The sequence below is a fragment of the Bos grunniens genome, chromosome 3, assembly GCF_055505025.1.
Source record: "Bos grunniens cultivar Pamir isolate PY7600 chromosome 3, Bosgru_T2T1.0, whole genome shotgun sequence".
Classification (NCBI taxonomy): Eukaryota; Metazoa; Chordata; class Mammalia; order Artiodactyla; family Bovidae; genus Bos; species Bos grunniens.
Genome location: NC_141167.1, coordinates 65,775,167 through 65,792,871, shown reverse-complemented (window position 1 = coordinate 65,792,871; position 17,705 = coordinate 65,775,167). Strand labels below are relative to the sequence as shown.

The window sequence follows — 17,705 nt, the reverse complement described above, 5'->3', positions numbered from 1 at the left end:
AATCCATATTATATGATGATGAGAGAAATGAGGTGAAATAGAAGATTAATGAAAAAATCAATGCTAATTTCTGTCTTCTTACTAAATAAGAGTCGATTTGTATCATCACTATTAGCATCTCAGTATAAATGGGAATAAGATTGAGTCTAGAGGGAAAAGTTGTGTTGAATTTTATGGCTCTGTGTAGGCAAAGTGTAGTGCTTAATTCCACAGTTTTCCACTTGTGGTGTGACCACAAGCTAATTTTTCCATATCCAGACTAGATATTAAGCGAACTCTTTCTATATATCAAGAAAAATGCTGCAGAAATATATTTCTTATTTAATTTCTACTATTCTTTTAAATGGCAGTTTGCAGAATGCATCTGGGTGTACAGCTAATGACCCATGAGCAATAAGCAACTGTTTAAGTAAAATGCACTATGAAAAAGCTTTTACCAAACAGCATTTTAATATTTTAAATAGATTTTCCATTGCAGGCTCTTTGTAACTGGATTAGTTCTCTGATGTGTTCTGACAGAGCTGTGGTTAGGGATACTCCATTAACTTTGTCTGTCATCTTACTTTCCCTAGTATCCAGCAGAACACCCTTATATTTCATAATTTGTATTGCTATCAGTGCTGATTTGTAAATGTGCAAATTATAATTAACAGTGGCTACTACTTCTATTAAATATTAAATCATTCTTGCAGCATATATTTTCCACAGCAGATGGAGCCCTGTGGTATGCAAATAGACTTTCCTCACATTGTCAGCAATTTTTAACCTATATTTTAGCTTAAAGAATACATTTTCCCCCTGTTTGCTTTATATTTTCTATAGCATTTAGGTTAATAATTATTTGCTGCAGATTTTCTTTCTACCAATAAGAATTTCATGGACTATTACATCCCAGCACTGTGGTTTTGTTTCCCTTCATTAATAGCTCCTTAATCATCTAGCTTGCTTGTAAGTATGAGAGCTTGTTATTTGTCTGGATGCTGCAGTATTGCATAAGGAGTGCTTAGTTATATTTTAATATGTATAGCAGAAGCAAAAATGTTGGGTGCACCATCATAGGTTTTAATTTGAAATCCAATCTATGTGTACATTTTCCCCCAGAATAAGCAAAAGCATTTAAGGTTTTATATTGTGTCTTAAACATTCTATTAAATGTCATCAGCCGATTCAGGAAAATGTATTGCAAAAATATTAGAGAAGTACAAAATGTGTAAATATAATAGATGCTTGGGACATGGAGAGGAATGTAAAAGTCCAACATTTATCAGGTAACCATAAACCACTACGAAACATTGATAGAAAGTAACATTCTTGTGATATATAGTATTTTAAGCATGAACTCTTATTTCCGCTATTTATTGCAGTGCTGTTATATTAAAAAACACTAAGCAGAATTATTGCAACCTTTCCTAACTGTGAATTCCTAGAGTATGAATACTTTGGTTGAGGAGCAAGTTCTAACTTAACAATGAAAAGAGGTACAGTCTTTAAACCCACCAGAATCAGAAGGTTGTTTCTTTGACAGGTTTTTAATGGCAAGTTAAGACTGCCGGGGAAACCATAGAACTCAAAGGCATTAACTGACAAATTAAGCAAAGAGTAATGAAAACTTCGATGTGTTTGAATCATCATTCATTGAACTGTAATTGCCTTAGAAGCAGAAAATTAAATTGTAGCAAGTAAGGGTCTTGACACTTCCCGCAATTTCTAAAAAAAAAAGTTTGTGCATGCCATGGAGGATAAACAGCAGTCACAGGAAATACTGGATGTGAGTCTTTTAATTAATTAATTTTATTTAGTTAGCTTTTTAGAATCAGCCATGCAGTAAGACACACAAGGTTACTGTAATAGTCTTGCTTTTTTGGATTCTTTAACTTGGAAAAATTTTGATCTATAGCAGATAATACACTTATAAGAAGGGTCGTGTCCGCAGCGTAAGGCCTGTGTGTTTATGGGAACAAGTTAGAAATTACTTGCCTGTTATATTAGCTCCTTCTCTCCCCACATCATGGAAGAGAAAGGAAAATCAGGAATATGAGGAAATAATTTTTCATATCTTTCTTTTGTGGGTATTGTTTGGGGTTTTAGCTAAAAGGATATCAGTTTATTTGCAACTGGGAAAAGAAGATAATCTCCAGGTTGCAGGTTTTCTTTCCAAGAAAAAGAATACCTTCATTGTTGTTGTTTTTATTTTTAAATGGTATGAGGGCTTCCCAGGTGGCAGTAGTGGTAAAGAACTTACCTGCCAATGTAAGAGACATAATAGACACAGGTTTGATCCCTGGGTTGGGAAGGTCCCCTGGAAGTGGGCATGGCAACCCACTCCAGTATTCTTGACTGGAGAATCCCATGGATAGCCTGGGTTGGGGAGGTGGATTATGGGTTACAATCCATATGGTTGCAAAGAATTGGACAAGACTGAAGCAACTTAGCACTCAAGGATGTGGAAAGAGTACGGGATACTCAGAAAGAAAAGTATATTTGTTTTTCCATGGATATCCTATAGGAATGAAAACAGAATACACAAAAGCTTTATGAAATAAAGTTTTGGATTAATTGAAAGTTACAGAACCCACCAAAACATCCTGACCAACTTTTCTGTGGCCTTTAGAGACTGATTTTTCCCAAGAGCTAATACTTCAGCTTTAGGTGGGAAGATGTGATGAACATTTGAGTGAGAAAATATGTGTCTGAATTAGAGCATCTGCTTTCATTACTTAGCTTTCAAGAGGACATTGCAAGTCAAGGAAATGAGTGGGTTTTATCCTGGAAAGAATCCAGGGGAAACTAGATCTTCTTAAGAAGACAAAGGAAGAGCAGATTTCAACAGCTCTGAGGAGGGAGCTGTGGGTGACAATGAGTGGGCTGACGGATAGCTGTGTTGGTCTAGGGACAGTGCATTCTCTCTCAACAGCATGAAGATTTGTTCCAGGTTTGGGGTTAACCCATTTAAAATGGTCCCCATTAAAACACTCCAAAACCAGGTGCACTAAGAGAAAGCCTTTGCCTCAGATAGCTGTGTGCTTAATATGGATTGCCTGGAAAGGACTCTGAGTGATATTTTTAAAAGCCTGGAAGGAAGAGCATAGTGGGAACGCTGAGGACAAAAAGGAACTGGACTCCGGTTTGGATTTGCAGATAAAGCCCATGAAAAGTGTCTCCGTATAACATAACAAGATCTCAGTGTCAAGTGATTTCATTAACGATTCACTAACCATCTACATTCAGAAAGAGAGAAGGGGATTTACCTGCTATTCAAACAGTCTGTATATTTCTATAGCTTGAAAAATGAAATGTAAGATAGGGCAGTGATGATGAGTGGAGTATTTCTTAATGCATATATAAAACTCTGTCACAGCAGCAGAGACAATCTGGGTAGTTTCTGTCCTCTTTATTCAGGGGTTAAGGCTAAGGAGGTAAGTGTGGGGTGGAGTGGAGAAAGAGGGGGAATTGGACTCCCTTGGATAAGCCAGAGAAAAAGGCTTGTTTTGTTTGGTTTTTACATCAAATGGAACCTCACATTGTCAGTTGCTTCTCATACTAGCTAAAGGCAGGGTCCTCTTTGGACGTAACTTCTGTCCCTATGTATCTTTGTATCTTTAGCCAGAAGCATCTACACAGCCAGCTTTAGTCTTCTAGCTTTCTGCTTACTGTTTCCTACAAAAAATTTCAAAACTCAAAATCTGTCATCATGGCTTTGTTGTTGTTGTGTAGTTTCTAAGTTGTGTCTGACTCCTTTGTGACCCCATGGACTATAGTCCGTCAGGTTCCTCTGTCCATGGGATTCTCCAGGCAAGAATACTGGAGAGAGTTGCCATTCCCTTCTCCAGGGAATCTTTTCAACCCAGGAATTGAACCCACGTCTCCTCCATTGGCAGGTGGATTCTTTACTGCTGAGCCAATCAACATGGCTGCCACAAGGCTAATGTACACAGTGGACACAGTGGACTTCAAGGGTCTTTCATTCCCATTTTACTTGATCCTCCTTCATGATAAGACCTTCCTATCACCCCCTTTAGGGAGCCCAATCCCAGCCATCCTTCCCTGACATACCTCACTCCTCAACCATCCTCTTCTTAGCCTCATTTAAATGTGTAAGTCTGTGGCCTATGTTCTCAGTACTTTGTTAGCTTTATTTAATCTTACAAATATAAATAACATGCTGTTAACTGAAAAAGGTTTTTTGATAACTTTTGCCTTTTGATGGAAGTTTTCATCTACATGGGCCAAGAGACCCTGTGCTAAGACCAGTGGGACAGGGGCATCCTTTGTTTTCCTTCCCACCGTAAGTTTAACTACTTTGTCTATGAGGAGCTTTGGTCTATCCATGAGATTATGTAAGGACCCAAAACCAGTGCCTTCCTTTGAAAAAAAAAAAAAAGGTGAAATAAATATCAATCTTTAGCACATCCTCCAAAATAATACACTTTCAGAATCTGGGGCTTAAGCAAACCTTTCATTCAGCTTAACGGAAAAGTGTGTTAGTCACTCAGTCGTGTCCAGCTCTTCATGACCCCATGGACTGTAGCCCACCAGACTCCTCTGTCCATGGGATTCTTCAGACAGGAATACTGGAATGGGTTGCCATTTCCTCCTCCCAGGTATCTTGACCTGACCCAGATATCGAACTTATATCTCCTGCCGCTCCTGCATTTCAGGCAGATTCTTTACCACTGAGCCACTGGGGAAGCCAAGACTTAATGGAAATTGAATAGTAAATCTAAGTAAAATTACCTTGTAAGGTATTCAGTTTCACAAAATATGTGGACTCCTCTTGACTTCTTCATGTTCTTCACATTTTATTTTACTTTTTTTGTGGATCTACTTTTGAAGATCCTCTGTGTATTTGTTATAGATAAACACATTCTTTGGTAAGCTTGACTTGAGAGAAACTCTGTGCAAAAAGCTTTGTTTCATGGGGAAGGGAGTATACAAATTTTTCAATAAATTTGCAAAATGCTACAGATTTTGAAGATTTGCAATGTGCATCATGGGATAAAAGATCTGAGAAGTCCTGTATTGAAAAATCCTGTTTGAACTTGTTTAACTCAGCATTTCCTCAGTGTGTTATTCTTTCATGCACAACATTCTGGGGAACTTGTTTTCCAGTTAGCACAGTAGTGAGGGATGGGGTGTGGCATGATGCTGTAGACATCTTCTTGTACTCTAATTACTGTAGAAGAAAAGAAGGGAGAAAATGTTGTGTTGCAAGCTAATGTGGGCAGCAACAATAAACACATTCATTTTTAAAATCCATTCATTTATGCATTAAGAATTTACTAAATGCCAACCATGTAAACCAGACTGAATCAGGAATTTGGATGCTCTTAGAAAACCTGATCCTTTTCTAGAGATGTTTGTAGGATGTTAGGAAACACTGACCTAGTAAAGGTACTCTCGTCTGCACCCATGTGATTAAGTCAGTGATCGGTGATAAGAAGTCTCTTCCAATGGTTGAGTCTTGACTTCTTGGGATTTGCAGGGAGTACTTGGTGTTGATGCTACCACCTCATATAAGCCACATTCTGTGCGGACATCCAGATTCAATAAACAAAGCAAAACAAAAACAAAAACAGTAGAGAGCATCTTGTTTTATTAAAATCTTGTGCTAGAAGTATATTTTCTTTCTCTGACACTGAGGAGAGAGCATAGGGCTTGGACCCAGAGGACTTCAGTCTGAATCTGCCTCTTTCATTCAGAGCCTTGTGGTTAGATACACCCCTGATGTTGCTGAGGCACAGACACTGAGGATTCAGTTATTAAAATTTTCCTAGAGTGAACCTGGGAGGATCCTGGGAGGATCTAATGAAAACAATGGTGTTCTTTGTAAGATGTAAAATTCTATACAAGTGTTAGTTATGGTTCCTATTACTCTTGGACTAATCAAAATCATCAGTATATGAATCATTGCCTAAAATACTTTCCATTTATATTTGATCCCTTAAACTTTAATGCCCTTAATCTTTACAACAAGCCTAAGTGTTAAATAACATAATTATTCCATTTCACAGATGATAAAACTAAGGCTTCAGAATTTAAATTACAGCTTGAAGTAAAACAGCTGTGACTCTTCAGCGTGCTAGATCTTTGCTAAGTTCAGCAACTTTGGAATGAATTCTTTTATTCAACAAATATTACTAAACTTACATTTACTGTGTGCTGTGCATTGTTTCTTGGCTTCCCAGGTGGCTCAGAGGTAAAGAATCAGCCTGCCAATGCAGGAAACAGGAGACCTGGGTTCAATCCCTGGGTTGGGAAGATCCCCTAGAGAAGGAAATAGCAACCCACTCCAGTATTCTTGCCTGGGAAATCCAATGGACAGAAGAGCCTGGCAGGCTACAGTCCATGGAATTTCAAACAGTTGGACATGAGTGAGCGAGTAAACAGCAACAGTAACACAACATGAATTGTTTCAAGTTCTGAGTAAACAGTAGTGCATAAAATGGACTAAAGTTTCTGCCCTTGTGAAGTTTACATTCTAGTGAGGGAGAGAGACAATAAACACAGTAAACGCGTAAACTCTGTAGGATGTTAGGAAGTGATGAGTGCTATGGAGGACATTCTAAAGGAGACCGGTCCTGGGTGTTCTTTGGAAGGAATGATGCTAAAGCTGAAACTCCAGTACTTTGGCCACCTCATGTGAAGAGTTGACTCAAAGATTCTGATGCTGGAAGGGATTGGGGGAAGGATGAGAAGGGGACAACAGAGAGTGAGATAGCTGGATGGCATCATCGACTCAATGGACGTGAGTCTGAGTGAACTCCGGGAGATGGTGATGGACAGGGAGGCCCGGCGTGCTGCGATTCATGGGGTCACAAAGAGTCGGATGCGACTGAGTGACTGAACTGAACTGAACTGATGGAGGACAAACAGAATAGGACCAGGGGAATGGGTGAGAGGAGGCACAAGATAATTTTAAATAGGTTGGATGCCTGTTGAGATACTGACTTTTGAGCAAAAATTTGAAGAAGGTGAGAGAATGAGTCATGTGATGTCAGAGGAAAGAGTGCTCTGGTCAGAGGGGACGAATAGTGCAAAGGTCCTGAGTTGTGAGTATGCTGGGCATGTTTGAGAAGTGTGTGTTCAGTGGGACTGGAGTAAAGTGAGCAGGGGAGGGTAAGAAGTAGACCAGAGAAGCCAGATTGCATAGGTCTGTAGACCATTGCCAGGGCTCAGGGTTGCTATTTCTAGAATGGGAGATGTGGAGGAGACTGAATAGAGAAGTCTTATGACCTAGTGTATATTTTAAAAGGATCACTGGCCACTTTGTTGAGAATATACTGTAGGGGCTAAAGGTGGGTGTAGAGAAATCAAAAACTGCTCATTCCTGGTACAGAATGAAGTGAATTAGAACATGCTTCCAGATCTCATTTGGTGTACATTAAACTCGGTTAGTTCATTTTCCATATAGCAAAATGAGTAAGCTGGGGAGGCCTGTTTGAACACCTATTTATCTTGGCCAAATATTTTCTTCTCCCATCTAGAAGTCATTTGTTTGGCCATGTTGGTGCTATAACCAAAATGAGTTTTTCTATAATAGTGACATAAATCCTGGAATTCCAATAAAAGAGTGGATTAAATAGGATTTTTTTTTCTTTTGGTGGGTGGTATATTCCAACTGTGTGTATATGTGTGTGTGTGCATGTGTGTGCATGTACGTGTACTCAGTTGTGTTTGACTCTTTGTGGCCTCATGGACTGTGTCCCTCCAGGCTTCTCTGTCCATGGAATTTTACAGGCAAGATACTGGAGTGGGTTGCCACTGCCTACTTCAAGGGATCTTCCCAACCCAGGAATTAAACTCACGTCTCTTGCATCTCCTGCGTTGGTAGGTGGGTTCTTTACCATTAGCACTGCCTGGGAAGTCCCGTTCCAACTACTTCTTATAAAAGCCAGTTTTATTTCCAGTATAGACTGAGTAGTGATTTGAGAACACCATATATCCCTCTTCTGTCTGAAGATAGAATATAGGTTAATAGTGAAATATCATGAGCAGTCGTTTTCTACTATGTATAACGGGATCAGAGCCATGATCGTTTGAAAACAAGGCTTGGAAAACTGATACAATGGGAATCTAAATTCATTGTGAATAATATTTGATATTATTATCTAGTCTCTAGACTTCAGATCTGTACAACTGAGCCTTAGATGAGGAATTTGATGCTGTTGTTCTTATTGAACTGCTAGAACTGGAAGTTGCATAAACTATAGTAAGCTCCTCCATGGATATTCGAGTAACTTTATGGACCGTGCTTGGGTTAATGTTAGGATAGAATAGCCATTAGGGCAGAATACTATTAATCCACTGGTGACATGTGTTAGTGATACTGGAAAAGTTATACAGATAATGAGGACTTTTGTAGTTTTAGCTCATTCCCTTATTAAGATTTGTAGGTGTTTTATATGAATGTATGATCCTCCCATTTACCCTCAGTGAATGACTCACTCCCTTTAACCTACCAAGAGACACACTTGATAAGGCATACTGTTAATGGAATGTGACTGCCTTGTTTTCTTTCAAAATGCAGTACAGTTACTTTGGAATTACAACTCTACTGTGTGACCAAGAAGTACCCTCAGTTAAAATACAGATTGCACAGTTTATTAGAAATGTGAATTATATTTTTTTACTTACTCAAGAGATCATGATTGGGAGGAGAAGTGGAGCAAAGAGGAGACTGTTCAAGAAAATATTATATTAATCTGAGGTTCTTCTTCTTCATATCTGATATGTCTTTTGCCAAGAATTGACCAAAAGCCTTTATGGAAGATGTACTCCGACAGTGGCAGTCACTTACCTGTTAAAAATACCTCTGATGTTTGCCCCAAAAGCATGTACACTACAAAATTTGAACCAAACAGAGAAGACTAAGCATGGTCTCTATGCAAAGATAACATGCACATTCATGAAGCACTATTTTTAAACCAAACTTATTATGAATTACAATTTTGTACTAAATACATATATCAAATCATTAAGTTGTATATCTTAAAATCATATGTCATGTGTCAATTTTATTTCAATAAAACTGGAAAAAATAGAAATATTTGTGTTAGGAGGCTGGAGGGCGAGCCAGAGTCAGGTAAGGCAGTCCTGTCTTTTGAGACTATAGTCAGGAATTTAGGAAGAAATTGGAAATGCAAAATGCTGTGTTAAGTACATATGTAGTTACCTGAAATCTGCATCATTTTAAAACAAAGTGCTTAAGAGGGTATAAATGTTAGTATTCTACTGCCATCCCTGCCACCACAAATGTACAGCCTACTATTTTCCTACCATACGTTTTCTAATGATGCTTCTGTTGATAGAAAGCCCCAGTCATTTTTTATTAATGGATGCTGTGACTTCTTCCCACTCTCTTTCCATTGGCACAGCATTTACTGATTAAAGATGCTGGGTGAGTCAGAATATTCCTTGCATAATGATTGGTTAGTTGGAATGGGTACCAGCTCTTCTTTTGTGATAAAGAACAGTGTATATAAATAAGGGTAAGAGATTTTCTTGATGTTCAAGGTCTTTGGTCTCTGAGTTACAGACTATAAATTTCCTGGGCCACATTCTAGATGCAGAACTTCCACTGAAGTCAACAGAAGTTTTGTGACAAAATTAATGGCAGGAAAATGCACTATTATTATATATTATTATTTCTTTTTGACTGCTCTGAAGATAATTTGGTGCATAAAGTATTGGAGAAGTTTTGAATTTTTCCAGTGACTCATTTTCATGCAAATGTTTATCACATTTCTGGGTACTGTTTTCCTCTATCATATATATTTCCATCTTCCATGGGTAAATCAACATCTTCATCCATATTGTACATTCAGCAGCTGTAAATTCAGCCTGTATTCTCATTAAATGTTGTGAATATGTGATTTTCATTTATGATTTTTAGCGAGTGTTTCTGAAATTTTCACAGCAGCATCTGGCCAGGAAATAGTGTCTGTGAATCAGAACACTACACCTAATTTTATTTTTCTTCTGTGGACTCATTTCTCTAATCCTTTCTTAGCAAACAGAAGGCAATTTTAATTCCTTTTTATCTTAATTCTCAGAGACCCCCCTCATGCATAGACTTCAGGTTTGATTTTGCTTTTCCTGTTACGCATGGTTCAAGGAAGAGTGGAAGCAAATGCTGAGCTCCTCTCTGCTAACACTCACATCTAAGCCACCACCATGGTTTAATCTGACCAGTGTAAGCTCATCCTAAGAGGTTTTTCACCACGTTCAGTTTCAGTTCCTTCTGAGCTCTCAATGCTGCTGGAAGAAAGATCTTTAAAAATGCAGAGATGGTTATGTCTCTCCCTGCTTAAAACTCTTCTATTGTCCTCAGAATGAACACCAAATTCTTGAACATAGCTCATGGAGCTCTATGTTCTCTGGTCCCTATTCTCCTCTCTAGGCAGTTGTTCCACCCTCTTCTTTACTCTATATTCCAACCACAGGGACCTTATATCCCACACCATCACTTTCTTTCTCCTCTGGGCCTTTATATACTATTACTTGGCTCACTACTCCACTCCAAATGCCCTTGAATATATCCTACACATCATTCAAGTCTCAACTTAAACTCCCCTCTTTTGAGTGGCCATTCCTACTTGCCATTGATGGGCTGGGCTTTGCATTCCCACAGTATCCTGCACTTGACCTTTCCAAATAGCCATCACACCTGTGACTTTTTGTTTAACATCGACCTTCCTCACCAGATTTCTACCTTTGTGAGGCAAGTGACCATACCTGCGTTGTTTATGACTCTCTCCCCAGGACCTTGCATGCAAAAGGTGTTTGGACACCTAAGAGGTATGTGATAAATGTTTGTTGACTTTCTAACTACACTGCTGTCCTCAGTTACTCCTTTAACACTGCTATCAGTAGATGTGAGTTCATCTCTTTCTAAGGAGACAGCAGGATACTCTGGAGACTGCACAGGTGCTCATTGTCCTTTGTCATTCTTCTCTGGAGTGTCTTCCTGACACTAATTTTTACCCTCAGAGCTCACTCTTCTTTGAAGTGACAGAAATATCCACGTGTGAATGGGAGATCACCTAGCTTGGGAGATGGAAGCCTTGAGTTTGAATTTGCTTATGACATTAGGTTTTAACTTGGGCAGGGTATTTAATATTTCTGGTTATATTATTCTCCTAGGCTAGAAAATAAGATGAACAGACTAGACTGAGTCTACAGGTTCTTCTGTGATGCTAAGAAGCCATTTGGAACACTTTTGGGAAAAGTTAGCACACCGTCCTGGAGTGCAGAAGAGAAAAATGACTGAAAGGTGTATGTGTGAGAAAGAGAAAGAGAGAGAGAGTGCAACAGAGACAGAGAGACACAGAGATCCAAGGCAATTACTTTGATTTCTATGAATCTTATTTTCTTTCTCTACCCAATTTATGGTAGTAACTATGTCATGGCATTAAGGATTTTAAAAGATGACATTTATATGCTGAGTTGTTAGTGTCCACTTATCCTGTCTTCCCTCTCCTTCTGATCATGACTTTCTCCTCTAGGGAAGCTGCTCCTTGCTACTTAGATCATGTCTGTGATGTAAGTGAAAGTGAAAGTCGTTCAGTCATGTGCAACTCTTTGTAACTCCAAGGACTATACAGGTCATGGAATTCTCCAGGCCGGACTACTGGAGGGGGTAGCTGTTCCTTTCTCCAGCTGAGCCACCAGGGAAGCCTGAGAATACTGGAGTGGGTAGTCTATCCTTTCTCCAGGGGATCTTCCTGACCCAGGAATCAAACCAGGGTCTCCTGCATTGCAGCCAGATTCTTTACCAGCTGAGCTACCAAGGATGTAAGGGGCTGCCAGTCAAGTAGCAACTCTACAGAACTCTACTTCAACTATCTTCACAGCAAGGAATCTGCAGATGAACTGAGCTTGACCAATCAGGGTATATCCCTGGATCTTTGAAATCAAGGCTTAGGTGAGGCTTTCTGTTAGTAAGAAAATACAGACTCAGGTTTTGGAAACTGGGGTCTTAGCTTCTCAGCTTTGTTTATTCCCTTTCACTCTCCAATACCACTTCTTGTAGTCTGTCCTATGGAAGCAAGCTTGGATATGACAATGATACATGTGCAGATTTATTTATTATAGCTTAATTTGTAAGGATAAAGGATGAAATGACTCAGTAAATCTTCAAACTTGAGGAGTTATTTAAATTCCATGCAGCCTTTCTTTAATTTAATTGTTTTTTCATTGGCATACATATGGCTGTTCACTTTGTTGTACAGCAGAAACTAATACAACATTGTAAAGTAATTATATTCCATGCAGCCTTTTAAATAATTTTTTTTAGAATATTTAGTGGCATGAGAAAACACTGATGATGTATTTGTCAGTTAAAAATAAAAAATACATAAAACGGTATATATAGTATATTTCTAATGTACACACACAAACACATGCATACATAATATATATATGTTATGTTCAGAGCTATATAGAAAAAATACCTAAAGTGGTTCTTCAGTAGGCAGTTGGACTTCCAGTGTATGGAAAACATTGTGATTGACTCCCTAACATCTATCCCATTATCCTCTCTACCTTCATACCATATGCAACAGCCATTTAATTTGATAAGGCTGACTTTTACCTTGAGTTCTATAGGTGGTCTATCATTGACTGAAGTCAGTCAGCATGACCCCATCTGTCTAGTTATGGTTACTAGGTTAGAAATAGACACATAATCCAGGCCCATGCCATTTAGTGCAAGCACTACCTTGGCACTAATGTCTGATTCAGATATAGGCATGTCCTCTCATTTGATCCAACTAAAAGACTTGAAAGACATTTAGTTGAGTGGTAGATACACATTCTCTTTCCTTGACCATGATGAGGAAACATGAAGTCCCAGGTGATATTGGAAGAGATTTTGTGGGAAATCCCCTGGGGAAGGAAGTTGGCCTTAAGGGTAACTGACACACAGGAGATGGAACAGAGGTGTAGTGAGACCTTGTATCTGATGGCATTGTCACATTTCTGAATTAAAACAGCACTAAATTGTGCCCTAATTTTAGAATGAGCTAATATATTACCTAACCATTTAAGCTAAATGGCATTCAGGTTTTAATTACATGAAAAAAAAAAAGATCAAAGTTATTTATTCTTTATACTTCCCAGTATTTTATAAAGATTTTCTGCACTGAACACATATTGCTTTTATAATTTAAAAATTGCTTATTTAAAAAGTTGTTATTAGCTAAGAATTGGTGAAGACCCATTAAATCAGTATGTATTTTTCTCTCCTTACTCACTCTCCCCCTTCTCCTGAACCTCCTTCAGTTCTCTTCCCCAATTCCCACAAGAGCTGGAGAAGCCAGCAAAATGTCAAAATTTTGTTGCTCCATTAATTAGGAGACTTGAATTGGGTGAGACACAACCTGCATTCTGTTAAATTGATTGGCAAGTGATTGGCAGAGCTACCCTCTTGCTAAAGGGGCAATGGCATAAATGAAATTGATCACCATTTATCACCATGTGGCTCATTCTGAACTCATAGATGCCTGGGAGGATTCATGGTCACTGGTTACCTGTGTGCTGACCTAAGAAGAAGCTCTGAAGCCATGCTCTAAGACTCTCTTGCCTAATTTGGTAGTGTTCTCAAAGGAATAAACCCCATGAGTAATGTGGATTGCAAAGGCCAGAAATAAATTTAAACAAGGCACATATTCACATCTATGAATTACAGTCATATCAAATTTGTAACGCCTGATGCATTGGGGAGATGATACTTTTTAAGAGAAGCACCATGCATGTGTGCTTAGTTGCACCAAACTCTTTGTGCCCCACAGACCGTAGCCTGCCAGGTACCTCGGTCTGTGAGATTTTTTACTGGCAAGAATACTGGAGTGTGTTGCCATTTCCTCCTTCAGGAGATCTTCCATACCCAGGGATCAAACTCGCGATCCTGCTTCTCCTACACTGGCAGGAAGATTCTTTATTGAGAGAGGTGATCCTGTGGCAGATGGTGAGGGTAGAGAGAAGTAGTTCCAGAATTCAACTGAGAAGGTGATTCAGAAATGGAACTGGCGAGGAACAAGGGAGCCAGTGGCCAAGCATCTTTAGGATACCAAGCAGACAGCTCTCATAAATACTGCCTTGGGGAAGAAAAATGGCAGATTCTGTCTAATGATGGTGCCCCATCTCTATTTCCCTGCACCCCATTACTCCTGGTTCCAGATTATATGCACTGGGGCTGCCATTAACTAGATGTGAAACCTTAGGCCAGCCACATAACCTCTCTGTCCTTGAGTATTCTCATCTGTAAAAGACCTGCTAGTCAGACCAGAGTACTTCTAAGGATTCTGCCAACTTTGAAACTCTACAGTTCTAAGTTGGTCCATTCATCTGCCTGTCTGCACGGGTCAGCCAATGAGGAGAGCCCTGGAAGCCTGAGCCCTTGGGAGCTCGGTGTTGATTCTCTGCTGGAGAGGAAGGCATCCTCCCAAAGTGGTGCTCTCAGGAAGGCAGGGGGCTTGTGAAGGCAATGCTGCGCTCTTTGCAGCTGCTCTGCAGAGGGGGGAAAACCTGGATTTTAAAGAAGCAAGTGGTCCTTTCTTTTGTTTGTTTAAACAAAATTCACTCACAGCTGCAAGCAGCACAATGAAAGCACATTTTAAAATAATCAGATGCTTTTGGGGCCTCCTGCTGCCAGAACAACTTCAGTCCGAGTTGCTGCCGGCTGCCTTTCAAGGCTGCAGACTCTGGCACCAACTGTCTGAGGGGGTGCAGTGGAGTTGAAAGCCATTGGTGTCAGAAAAGAGGCCAAAAGTTTTATGATCTCAGGGACCCTAAAGGCCTCAGCTGTTTATTTGTTTGTTCTGTTCTTATTAGGATGTTCCATGTTTTTGAAAGGCATGTGACATCTAATAGGTTGTTTTTAAAGGGTCATTTCATTAAACACTTTAAAAAATGTTCAGTGATCTTTTAAATTCCATTTAATTACCTAATCTTTATTTTGTAACAGTCATAAAGTATGAGCACGTGAAGTCACTGAGAGGCACTTGAGATGACCAAGGTCTAAAATCATACTAGTTTCTGAGTTACCACCTACTCTTCTTGGTCCATTGATTTTTAGATGAGGATGCTGCATCCTTGGAGGATTGTTTAAAATATTCTGTTCTACCATGATGCATCTGCATGTTGTTCAGGCTGCTGAGATGACCTTAGAAGAAAAAGACACAATGGAGTTGAATAATCTGAGAAAAGCCTAATAAAATACTTAACACGTTGGAAGGGTCAACTTTGTCTAAAATAATTATTAATAAGATTCTTCAGCGTGAGGAGCTGAAGTCCAAGAATCACCTTGATCACTGGGACTGGGCACAGGGACTTAGAATCAGGTGACTTCAGGGCAGATTCCTTCTGGGTGACCTGTTAATTGTGTGATCCTGGGTAAGGCTCTGATTCTCCCAGATTTCTTGCCTGCATAGCAGAGATCAACACTGCTGCCTGAACTCATGTCATAAGGACCAAATAGCATTGCATGTATCTAGTGAGCAAACATGCTACTCATGTCAAGAGTCTAGCCAGACAAACATTTATTGAGTACTACTATGTTTTCCATAAATGTTTCCTTCTGTTTATTTTAAACACAGATTTAGCTATCAAATATCAGGAGTTTATGTGGATTTAAAAATCTTCTGAATATTGAAAAAATAGACATAGGACCTATGAAAGGCAATACTGGATAGAAAAAGAATGGGTCTTTCACCTCAAGACTGAAAGTCTCACTAATTTCAAAAAGGTTTTTATATTTTAAAAGATGCTCTACTCCAGGAGTTGGTGATGGACAGGGAGGCCTGGCGTGCTGCAATTCATGGGGTTGCAAAGAGTCGGACACAACTGAGCGACTGAACTGAACTGAAAGGAAAACTGGGAAACAAAATTCGAAGCAAGTCTAATAGTTAGATATTGCTGTTCTCAGTCAAATACATCTTAACATCAGAGTTAGGAACCTGGCTATGATAGAAACACACTTTCTTTGGTCTCATTATAATTAATAGTGATGGTACTATCTATTATTGTTGTACTTAAGGATTTCTGATAGAACCACATTTTACTGTTAAGGCCTAAGTCTGTTTTTCTTTAATGTGAAAGTTGTAGCAGCAATGATAATAATGTCAAAGTCGTTCTAAACTCTGTACATACAGTACTCATTAATACTCATAACAACTCTAGAGGTACTACTCCCCCCCCCCCCATTTTACAAATGAGGAAATTGAGATACAAGGAGGTTAAATGACTTATTTATGGTCACTCAGTTTATTAAGAGTCAGAATTTGAAAAAAAAAAAAAAGCTATTGGCTTCAGAGTCTGCACTTAACCCACTTATTTATTACACAGTCATTTTCTTAATTATGAGTTAAATGATATCACAGCTATCTTGAAATACAGTATGCCATCTTAAACACCTAAAAGCTGGGCTATATATTATAGTATAGGAAAAAAAACTTCTTTGAAGCTTGCGGTGCTGTTGTCGTTGGCACTTGGGAATTTAATATGTCCTTCCACTAAGCATATGGGTCGATGGACACATTTTTATTGTGATGTACTTGTTTGGTTTCTTTGTAAGTTGGAGGAAAGTCCATCATGTCACAATATGTCAATGAATCATAAGTCAAAAAGCCTTATCTAGGATATACCTGTTACATTGTGAGCACTGTACAAGGTGCAATTTCAAGAGAATAACAAGAATTTCCCTTTGACAAACACCGCTCCTGCCTTCTAGAAGCTTAAGGGCTAATGAATCATGCCACCTAAACATAGAAAGAAAAAAGAAACAGAAGACTGGGGCAAATATGCCTATGAATACCATAAATATAATCCAGTAAACCATTCTATTCTTAAATATCCTTTACCTCGACTTTCCCTACTCAGCCCCTGCCCTTTGCTTCCCCAGTGCTGACTCAGGTCCTTGCCACTTGCTCCTACAGCACTGCAGTAACCTTCCACTTGGTCTCTCTTTCTCCAATGTATTTCCTTCCAATCCATTTTCCACATCCTTTCCACGTGACCTTGTTGAAACAGAAAACTGACCCCAGTTCTGTTCTGCTCAGAACCCTCCCCTGACTCTTCACCATAGAATAAAGCCTGAGCTGTTCACCATGACATATAAGGCCCTCCACAAAATCCTCTGCTTGGCTTTCCAAACTTTTCTTCCTTTATGTTTTGCTGTTTCAAGCATTTGGAATGCTTTTCTGCTCTTTTGTGCTGGGAGAAATCCGTGAATTCTTTCAGACTCAGTTTAACCATCCCCTAATTGGAGAATCCTCCTTTGACCACCTCCTTACTAATCCCTTAGTCAGAAATAATTCTCTCAGTCCTGTGCTCTCATAGCACGTTATGCAAACCTTTATTATAGCCCTCCCCATGTGTTTGGTAGTTCTTGGACTAGATGTCCATCTTCCTAACCAGAGGAAGAGCCCTGTAAGGGAAGAATTGTGTCTGCATGTTCTATCTGCAGTATTTAACACAGTATCTAAGACAGAAAATGTGTTCAATAAATGATTGTGAATTGAGGAATGAATGGACAAATGAATGATGGAACAAATCATATTGCTCAAGTAAAGGGAGAATTTTGGAAATTTTCTTTGTTTTTATAATGAGCTCACTTAAATATCAGTTCAGTTGGTATAGAGAATATAAAAGGCCCAGATGGCACAGCTTAGGGTCTAGTCCCAGGCTGTCACTAAGTAGCCCTGTGG

The 17,705-nt window shown here is 39.1% G+C and overlaps 1 long non-coding RNA gene and 1 other non-coding gene across 3 annotated transcripts in view; both read left to right on the top strand.

The window, feature by feature from the left end:
- The window catches only part of LOC147375741 (uncharacterized), a 629,781-nt gene that overhangs the window by 382,086 nt on the left and 229,990 nt on the right, over positions 1-17,705 (top strand). The window lies entirely within an intron of this gene.
- On the top strand, positions 8,816-8,921 carry LOC147375742 (U6 spliceosomal RNA). Its single transcript, XR_015161703.1, has one exon. It is a non-coding gene; the product is annotated as a U6 spliceosomal RNA (small nuclear RNA).